Source organism: Xenopus laevis, chromosome 6L, assembly GCF_017654675.1.
Source record: "Xenopus laevis strain J_2021 chromosome 6L, Xenopus_laevis_v10.1, whole genome shotgun sequence".
Lineage (NCBI taxonomy): Eukaryota > Metazoa > Chordata > Amphibia > Anura > Pipidae > Xenopus > Xenopus laevis.
Window position 1 is genome coordinate 1,405,309 of NC_054381.1, and position 8,863 is coordinate 1,414,171.

Sequence of the window (8,863 nt, forward strand, 5' to 3'; positions counted from 1 at the left end):
CGCGAACATCGACTGTTCGCGTCCGCCGAATGTTCGCGAACGTCGTGCGACTCTCGCCAATTTGGGTTCGCCTTAGCTGGCGCTTATTTTTGACCTCTCACCCCAGACCAGCAGATACATGGCAGCCAATCAAGAAGCTCTCCCTCCTGGACCACCCCCACACCCCCTGGACCACTCCCCTTCCATATAAAAACTGAAGCCCTGCAGCGTTTTTTCATTCTGCCTGTGTGTGCTTGGAAGAGCTAGTGTAGGGAGAGAGCTGTTAGTGATTTGAGGGACAGTTGATAGTAACTTTGCTGGCTAGTGATCTACTTGATACTGCTCTGTATTGTAGAGACAGAACTCTGCAGGGATTTGAGGGACATTTTAGGTTAGTTAGCTTTGCTGACTAGTAATCTACCTTCTACTGCAGTGCTCTGTATGTAGCTGCTGTGGGCACTGCTGCTGATCTCTCATCTGCTGACTGCTGTAATAACCCAATAGTCCTTGTAAGGACTGCTTTTATTTTCTTTTTTGTTTTTTTTACTTTGCTACTGTAAGAGCCCAGTGCTATTAGTCTAGCTGTGTTGGGGAGTGGGACTGGTGTGCTGCTCCTCCTAGTAGTTCACCACTACCAGCAGCAGCGTTCCTAGAGGGGGGCGGGCCCTGGTGCGTGATGCGCAGCCGGGCCCCGCCCCCCTCCGTACGGCGCGCTGCCGGGTTGATTTCAGTGGCGTGCGGCGCTGCCGGGGGGCCCTGAGGGGGTGCGGGCCCTGGCCTGCTCGCACCCCCTGCTCCCCCGGTAGTTCCGCCACTGACTACCAGCACCAACCAGAGTCAAAATTGTTACAAAGTATCTTATTTGCACCTGTTAGCTGTTCTGAGCTCTCTGCCAAAAGCCAATTTAGTTAGAAACTGTTTTTTTTCTGGCTGTTCAGTGCAGAGAAAAGAGGGACTTTCCAGTACAAAAGAGGGACAGGGGGTTGAGTGGTCAAAAGAGGGACAGTTGGGAGGTATGCAAGTGCCACCTAGCTGTGTGAGCTTTTTCACATTCTGTCTAAATAACAATAATAATTCCGTGTCCGTAAACATCACCTGAGTGATTTTTTTTACAGCAGCAATAATATATTCCGTATCCACTACTGTATACGTTGCCCTTGCAGGCATTGTTTGCCCAGTCTTTAACCAAGTGCCACCTAGCTGTGTGAGCTTTTTCACATTCCGTGTCCAGAAACATCACCTGAGTGACGTAGTGTGATTTCTGCCCTTTACAGCACAAAACGCAGCGCTGTGTCAACAATGGATTTTTCAGATACATTTTTGCCCTTGATCCCCCTCTGGCATGCCACTGTCCAGGTCGTTGCACCCTTTAAACAACTTTAAAATCATTTTTCTGGCCAGAAATGTCTTTTCTAGCTTTTAAAATTCGCCTTCCCATTGAAGTCTATGGGGTTCGCGACGTTCGCGAACCGTTCGCATTTTTGGACGCAAGTTCGCGAATATGTTCGCGAACATTTTTTCCGCCGTTCGCTACATCCCTACCTACTAGGAATAACTCTCTTTTGTACCTGTAATAACTAATGATACTGAACTCATCTCTAACATTTGTGTGGGTGAGGGGCATTTAGGGAATAGTGATCATAACATGGTCTCCTTTGAGATTCTGTTGCAGAAGCAATTCTATAAGGGACCAACTAAAACACTACATTTCAGACGTGCAAACTGACAGTATAAGGGCATCTCTGCAACATATTAAGTGGGAAATGCTTTTCACAGGGTTAAACACAGAACAAAAATGGCAAGTCTTTAAAATGCTGCTTCATAAATATACTTGTCAGTATATTCCATTTGTAAGCAAGGAACGTCGTTGCAAAGCAAAACCTTTTTGGTTCAATAGAAGCGTTGGTGTTGAGGTGGGTAAGAAAAGACCTGCTTTTAAGGCTTTCAAGTTATCTGGTACAGCCGAATCATTTATAAGGTACAAGGAGGCCAATAAATCATGCAAAGAAGCTATAAGGCAAGCTAAAATTGTGATAGAAAAGGATATTGCAGCAAGCAGTAAAAAGAATCCAAAATTATTTTTTAAATATGTTAATAGTAAAAAAAATGAAGCAGGAAGGGTTGGGACTCTTAATATCAGAGGGGGGTCAGCTGGTTGATGAGAACATAAAAAAGCGAGAGATTCTGAACTCATATTTTTTATCTGTCTACACAAATGAGGAACCAGTTAATGAAGGTTTCCTTCTATATGAATATGTAACCAGTATATGCAGTGTTCTGAATGTGTTGAATGAGCTTACCGCTATGCACGGTGGGCCCTGGTGCACATGCCCCAGACCTTCAGCAAAGACACCAGGAAACATCAAAGGAGGAAAAGAAATAAAGGGAAAGAAGGATGACCATTAAACATAGCAGGAGATGTCAAAGTCAAAATTTAGACCAAGAGGCTGGTGAAGAAGCCGCCTGAGGCAGCTCCTCAAAATGCCTCCTCCCCTCGCCACATACCCATTGGTAATCAGGCATCTGAGGCAGGAACACTAGTGCGGAGAGCGTAATTGTGCACTCTCACACTAGTAAAGCCAAATTTCCGGTTTCAAAACCATAAATTCTGCTCTTAAAAGTACAGGAGTGACTTTTTGCCGCCCCTGGAAATGCATCTGGTGCTGCACCTGAAGCGAGCGCCTCAGCTCCCCTCATTGACCGACGCCCCTGCCTCTTCCTCATATAACAATAGGACTTAGTCTTTCTTGAGCGTTACAGGCATAGATAGAGTAGTTCCCAATATAAGGGGTGGATTTGTCTAAGTTGGGAAACTGGGCAGCAAACTGGAAAATGAGGTTCAATGTTGATAAATGCAGGTTATGCACTTTGGCAAAAATAATATAAATGCAAGTTCTACACTAAATGGCAATGTGTTGGGAGTTTCCTTAAATGAGAAGGATCTTGGGGTCTTTGTAGATAACAAGTTGTCTAATTCTGGGCAGTGTCATTCTGTGGCTACTAAAGCAAATAAAGTTCTTGTATAAAAAAGGGCATTAACTCAAGGGATGAAACCTAATTGTGTCTCTTTATAGGTCCCTGGTGAGGCCTCATCTGGAGTATGGGGGCAGTTTTGGACTCCAGTCCTTAAGAGGGATATAAATGAGCTGGAGAGAGTGCAGAGACTAAGTGCAACTAAACTGGTTAGAGGGAGGGAAGAGTTAAATTATGAGGGGAGACTGACAAGGTTGGGGTTGTTTTCTCTGGGGGAAAAAAGGCGCTTGTGAGGGGACATGATTAGACTTTACAAGTACATTAGAGGACATTATAGACAAATAGCAGGGGACCTTTTTACCCATAAAGAGAATCACGTACCAGAGGCCTCCCCTTCAGACTAGAGGAAAAGAAGTTTCATTTAAAGGAACAGAGTAGGGGGTTCATCACAGTGAGGACAGTGAGGTTGGGGAATGCACTGCCGGGTGATGATTCAGTTAATGACTATAAGAGGGACTTGGATGATTTCTTGGACAGACATAATACAAAGGCTATTGTGATACTAAACTCTATAGTTAGTATAGATATGGGTATATATCATTTATGTGACAGTAGGGAGGGGTGTGTGTATGGGGCTGGGTTTTCATTTGGAGGGGTTGAACTTGATGGACTTTGTCTTTTTTCAACCCAATTTAACTATGTAACTATGTAACTATGTAACTATCATCACTGAGAAGGCACTTTTTGATAAGTCCCATTGTCCAATCTATCATTTGGGCTTGCTAGTCTTTCAGTAGGACAAGGTCTCCTACCTCTAGATTAGGAATGAGTCTTTGCCACTTTCTGCCCTTGCAAAAGAGTGAGGTAGTCCTTCTTCCATCTGTTTTTGATACTTTTTGATACTTTTTAATATGGATTAATAAATACTATTTCTATCATAATTAGCATGTCTTTGGGATTTTTGTGAATCTTTGAGGCTATTCCTCATTTTGTCACTAGAGGACCCCAGCATGCTACCAGTTATTTACTAATATCTATCTCCCAGCAAGTGACAGCAAGACTTGCATCTGGGTAATATCTTAGTCTCTTAACACCACATGTAGACTCTGGACTTAGCCATTTGATAAGTAAATCATGTTTATCTTTGGCTGTGAGATTGAGATTAGCAATTGCAGCTTTAAAGGTAAATCTCCAGGGCCTATAATTCTCTGGACAGTCATGAAACTTTGCGAGACTAATGTTTATAAGCTCACAATTTATCATGTACCTGGTGAAGTCACACAGGTCTGATCTGTCACTCTTTGATGCCTGATTAACTTGTGGAACCCTGGGGTTGTATAAATCTTCTGGCATATAAAGGTGAGTTGAACCAGGATAGAGTGAAGTGGCGGAAGTATTTGTTTGATGGTTGGTTGTCTTCAGCTGCATCCCGGTTTAGTAAACATTCACTGGTATATTCAACAGGATCTTCAGTGTCTGTTTGGGAAAGTCAGTCCTGATTATGTACTTCTCCCAGCCCTCGCTCAAGGACCTTTAACCTTGCAATAGTTGATTCCCTTTCCTTTTCTATTTGAAGAATTTCTAATGTAGCCTCAGCATCTCTGCTTTAAGGCTCACCTCTATTTTAGCATAGGGAATTTGCAGCTGCTTCCACATTCACATGGGCTTCTATAAGTTTGTCACAGGTTAGTGTTGATCTCCTAGAATGAGAAGTTTTAGAAGATTGTGATGTGAGCAGTGATGATGTGGATCTGTGAGACCTGGTGTCCTGCAAGTGAATAATCCTGAGCTCTGCCTTATCTTTAATACTTTCCACCAAAAGGATCTTGGTCTTTTTGTAATGATTTTCTCCCTATGTGTCTGTAAGCTCTGGTGTATGGTGCACTTGCTTAGATTCAGATGGAAATTAATGTACAGAGCCTTACTGAGACATTTTGTACTTTTGCTAAAAATGGTTACTGTCTCTTTAAGAAAAGGTCAAACTGCAGCAGTGTTATAATATAGCAGGACCCTGAGAGCAGTGTATATAGCAGCTTGAGCAGCACAATAACACAATCCAGTTGCATAAAACAGTCCTGAACATTCACAGGGAACAGTGTGCTTCCAGGGAGTTGTTATATTGAATTAAGATCCGTGCTTGCAGGGATTTGTTAGACTGCATTAATCTTGTGCTTGCAGGGAGTTGTTAGACTGCATTAATCTTGGTGCTTGCAGGGATTTGTTAGACTGCATTAATCTTGTGCTTGCAGGGAGTTGTTAGACTGCATTAATCTTGGTGCTTGCAGGGAGTTGTTAGACTGCATTAATCTTGGTGCTTGCAGGGAGTTGTTAGACTGCATTAATCTTGGTGCTTGCAGGGAGTTGTTAGACTGCATTAATCTTGGTGCTTGCAGGGAGTTGTTAGACTGCATTAATCTTGGCTGCAGATTGAATATAAATGACTTGCCAGTGAGTGGAGACTTGATGGAACATACAGTGTGACATCAGGTTATAGAATTATATTCTTTTTGACTATTCTGACTCCAATTGCTGAGATAATGGCTGAATCCCGTGAGACGTCCCTGCTGGGCCTGTATGGAGCTGTAACAACCACTGAGGACAATCTTTGCCAGATACTCACTGAACTCACCAGGGACTTGTAGTCCACAAAGCTGCTTTATTTGGGGTGGAGGGACAAATGTTGGAGGCCAAAAGGAATATTTCCCTTCCTAAGGGTTGACACCTTTTCTGGAGAAAAATCCTGGCCTTCCTATATTCTTGCCATTTTTCCCTATTAATAACATTGGCATCAAGCTTCATTTTTACAGGCCGGTAACATACCAGCCAGGTGGCAACCCAACCTCTGAGTAATTCCTCACTCAGGAAAGGATGATGGGAGGAAGTGACATCACACATGCGGAAATGTATTTGAACATGAAGGGACTGAAAAAAAAAACATGTGAGGATAAAGGTTTTCAAGGAAACTCAGAAAGTCCAGTTGATTTACACTTAAAGGGTTTGTTCACCGCCCAACACTTTGAAAATATATTTGTCCAATGACTTTCTATTTGTGACGGTTTTTCTGATATTAAAATGTAAAGTTTCATCATGTTTCCCCTTCTTATGTGTTTGTGAAGCAGCTGTGGGAGGGGGGTCAGCGACCCTGTAACTGATCCATGAGTTGATCCAGGTGTTTGTCCCTGCTGAGCAGAATCCCTGAGTGTCATTAAAGGCAGTTGTTAGAATTGATACAATAGTTACACTTATATTCCCCATAGATCCTACTGAGAAATGGATCAACTAATGGATCAGCCAATTGGAACCTGCCCCTAGATGAGTGAGCTGCTGCACTCACACTCGCTCAACTGAACTGAAAAGGTGTTTGGAAGGTGAGAAACAGAATTCTATTAGATTCTGTATATCATGTCCTAGATAAATGAAAATCTTCACAAATGTATTTATCCTTTGCTAGTACACTTATTCCTTGCCTACATTGCATATTAATTCTTTAGAACTCTATTTTTAGGGTTGATGTTCCCTTTAACCTGCCTGTGTCTCTGCATTTCTGCCCCACTAGATAACTCTGTACATGTCTATAATATTAGTAAGTGAATTGGTGCAAATATTTCCCATGTTCCTCCATTTTCAGATATTATGAAGCATTGTTCATGTGCAAATAAAGGTATAAAAAACTTTTTTGCAGTGAATGTTCACATTTCTGGTAAAAAAAAAGAAATTTGTATGTAATTTTCATGTAAATTTCACTGTTTTAAAGGGGTTGTTCACCTTTGATATAACTGTTAGTAGGATGTAGAGATTGATATTCTGAGACAATTTTTAATCGGTTTTAATTTTTTATTATTTCTGGTTTTTGAGTTATTTCACTCTTTTTTCAGTTCTCCAATTTGCATTTTAAGCAATTTGGTTGCTAGGGGCGAAATTACCCTAGCAACCATGCATCAATCTGAATAAGACACTGGAATATAAATAGGACAGGGCCTGACTAAAAATGAGCAATAATGGTAAATGCATAGCCTTGCAGAGCATTCGGTCTTTAGAAGAGGTCAGCGACACCCATTTGAAAGCTGCAAAGAGTCAGAATTAAAAGGCAAATAATTATAAACCTATAAAAAATAAATAATGAAGACCGACTGAAAAGTTGCTTAGAACCGGGCATTCTATAACATACTAAAAGTTACCTTAAAGGTGAACTACCCCTTTCATATATTGTTTGCCTTATTGCAGAATAATTTTGGGATAAGATTGGGGGCTGTTCATTTAACAATGTCAGTGAGCCCATATATTGTTCCACCTCAGATTCAAACTGTAACCCCTGCATTGTTCCACCTTCCACTTCATCCCTTCACATGTTTTTCATTGAAATGTGCATTTAATAGAGCAGTGATGAGTGCAGACAACAATAGGGCCCTGTATGACTGGACAACATCAGTATCAGCTGCTTGACACCAGCCTGGTCCTTACCAAGTGCCTGATAGTATTTGTGCTTATTAATAGATACAGGTAGGTCAGCCTGAGGACTCTGCCCAATCGTCTCGCAGTCTTTTTCAAGGCTGATGTCACACATAATGGCTGATATCTGCAGCTTTGGGAAACTTATTGAATGATAACTATTATCTACACATCAAATAAATGTACTTGGTAAGACCTTCATGAAAAACCTTTGGGCTTCATCTTGATGCCTCCTTTCAAGGTTAATGTGTATGTCGGGGTATACTGCCACCTTATTTGTGGGTAGTAGTGTATTAACAACCCCCCTCTGTACCCGATCCTGTAGCCAGTTTCCTATCCATGTGCAAACGACTTCATTAAGCCCAACAGACCTTAGTTTAGAAAGCAGTCGTTTGTGGGGCACAGTATCAAACGCTTTGGCAAAATCCAAATACATCTACTGCCCCCCCCACTGTCCAGTATCTTACTTACCTCATCATAAAAAGCAATCAAATTCGTCTGACATGACCTATCCTTCATATGGGTTTCAATGGACATCCCCACATCTTTCCAAAAAAATATTTTCTTTAAAATTTATAACAGATGTAAATTTAATTACCATACAGGTATTGACAAAAATGTCTAGAACCTTTGCAAATGATAAGTATATTTTCGATGAACCTTTTATAGAGGACCAAGTTCATTGTCTACCTATGTGGAATCCAAATATATAGATGGTCCCAGTAACCCAAAAATACATTTGCGTAACTGGGTGTGAACCTGGTCCCCATAGCGGTTCCACATGTTTATAAATAGATAATATCTAAAACTTCTAAATAATTATGAGTGAGAATAAAAGGGATAAAATCAAGTAGAAAATGACATTGATCAGGAGGCATATAAGGATCCTCACAGAGGAAAAATCTAACTGCTTCTAACCCCAAAGGAATGAATATTTGTATATAAAATTAAATATTAAATGTCCCCTGATCAATGTCATTTTCTACTTGATTTCATTCATTTTATACTCACTCATAATTATTTTGAAGTTTTAGACTCTATTTCAAAGATAAACACGTGGGGGCAAATTTACTATTGGTAGAATATTGAGGGTTAATTAACCCTCGATATTCGACTGCCGAATTGAAATCCTTCGACTTCGAATATTGAAGTCAATGGATTTACCGCAATTCGTACGACCTAATGAAAAATCCTTCGAATTGTTCGATTCAAAGGATTTTAATCCATCGATCGAACAATATTTCTTAGATCAAAAAAAGATAGCAAAGCCTATGGGGACCTTCCCCATAGGCTAACATTGACTTCGGTAGGTTTTAGGTGGCGAACTAGGGGGTCAACGTTTTTTTAAAGAGACAGTACTTCGATTATCGAATGGTCGAATATTTGAATAATTTTTAGTTCGAATCATTCGATTCAAAGTCGTAGTCGAAAGTCGAAGTAGCCAATTCAATGGTCGAAGTAG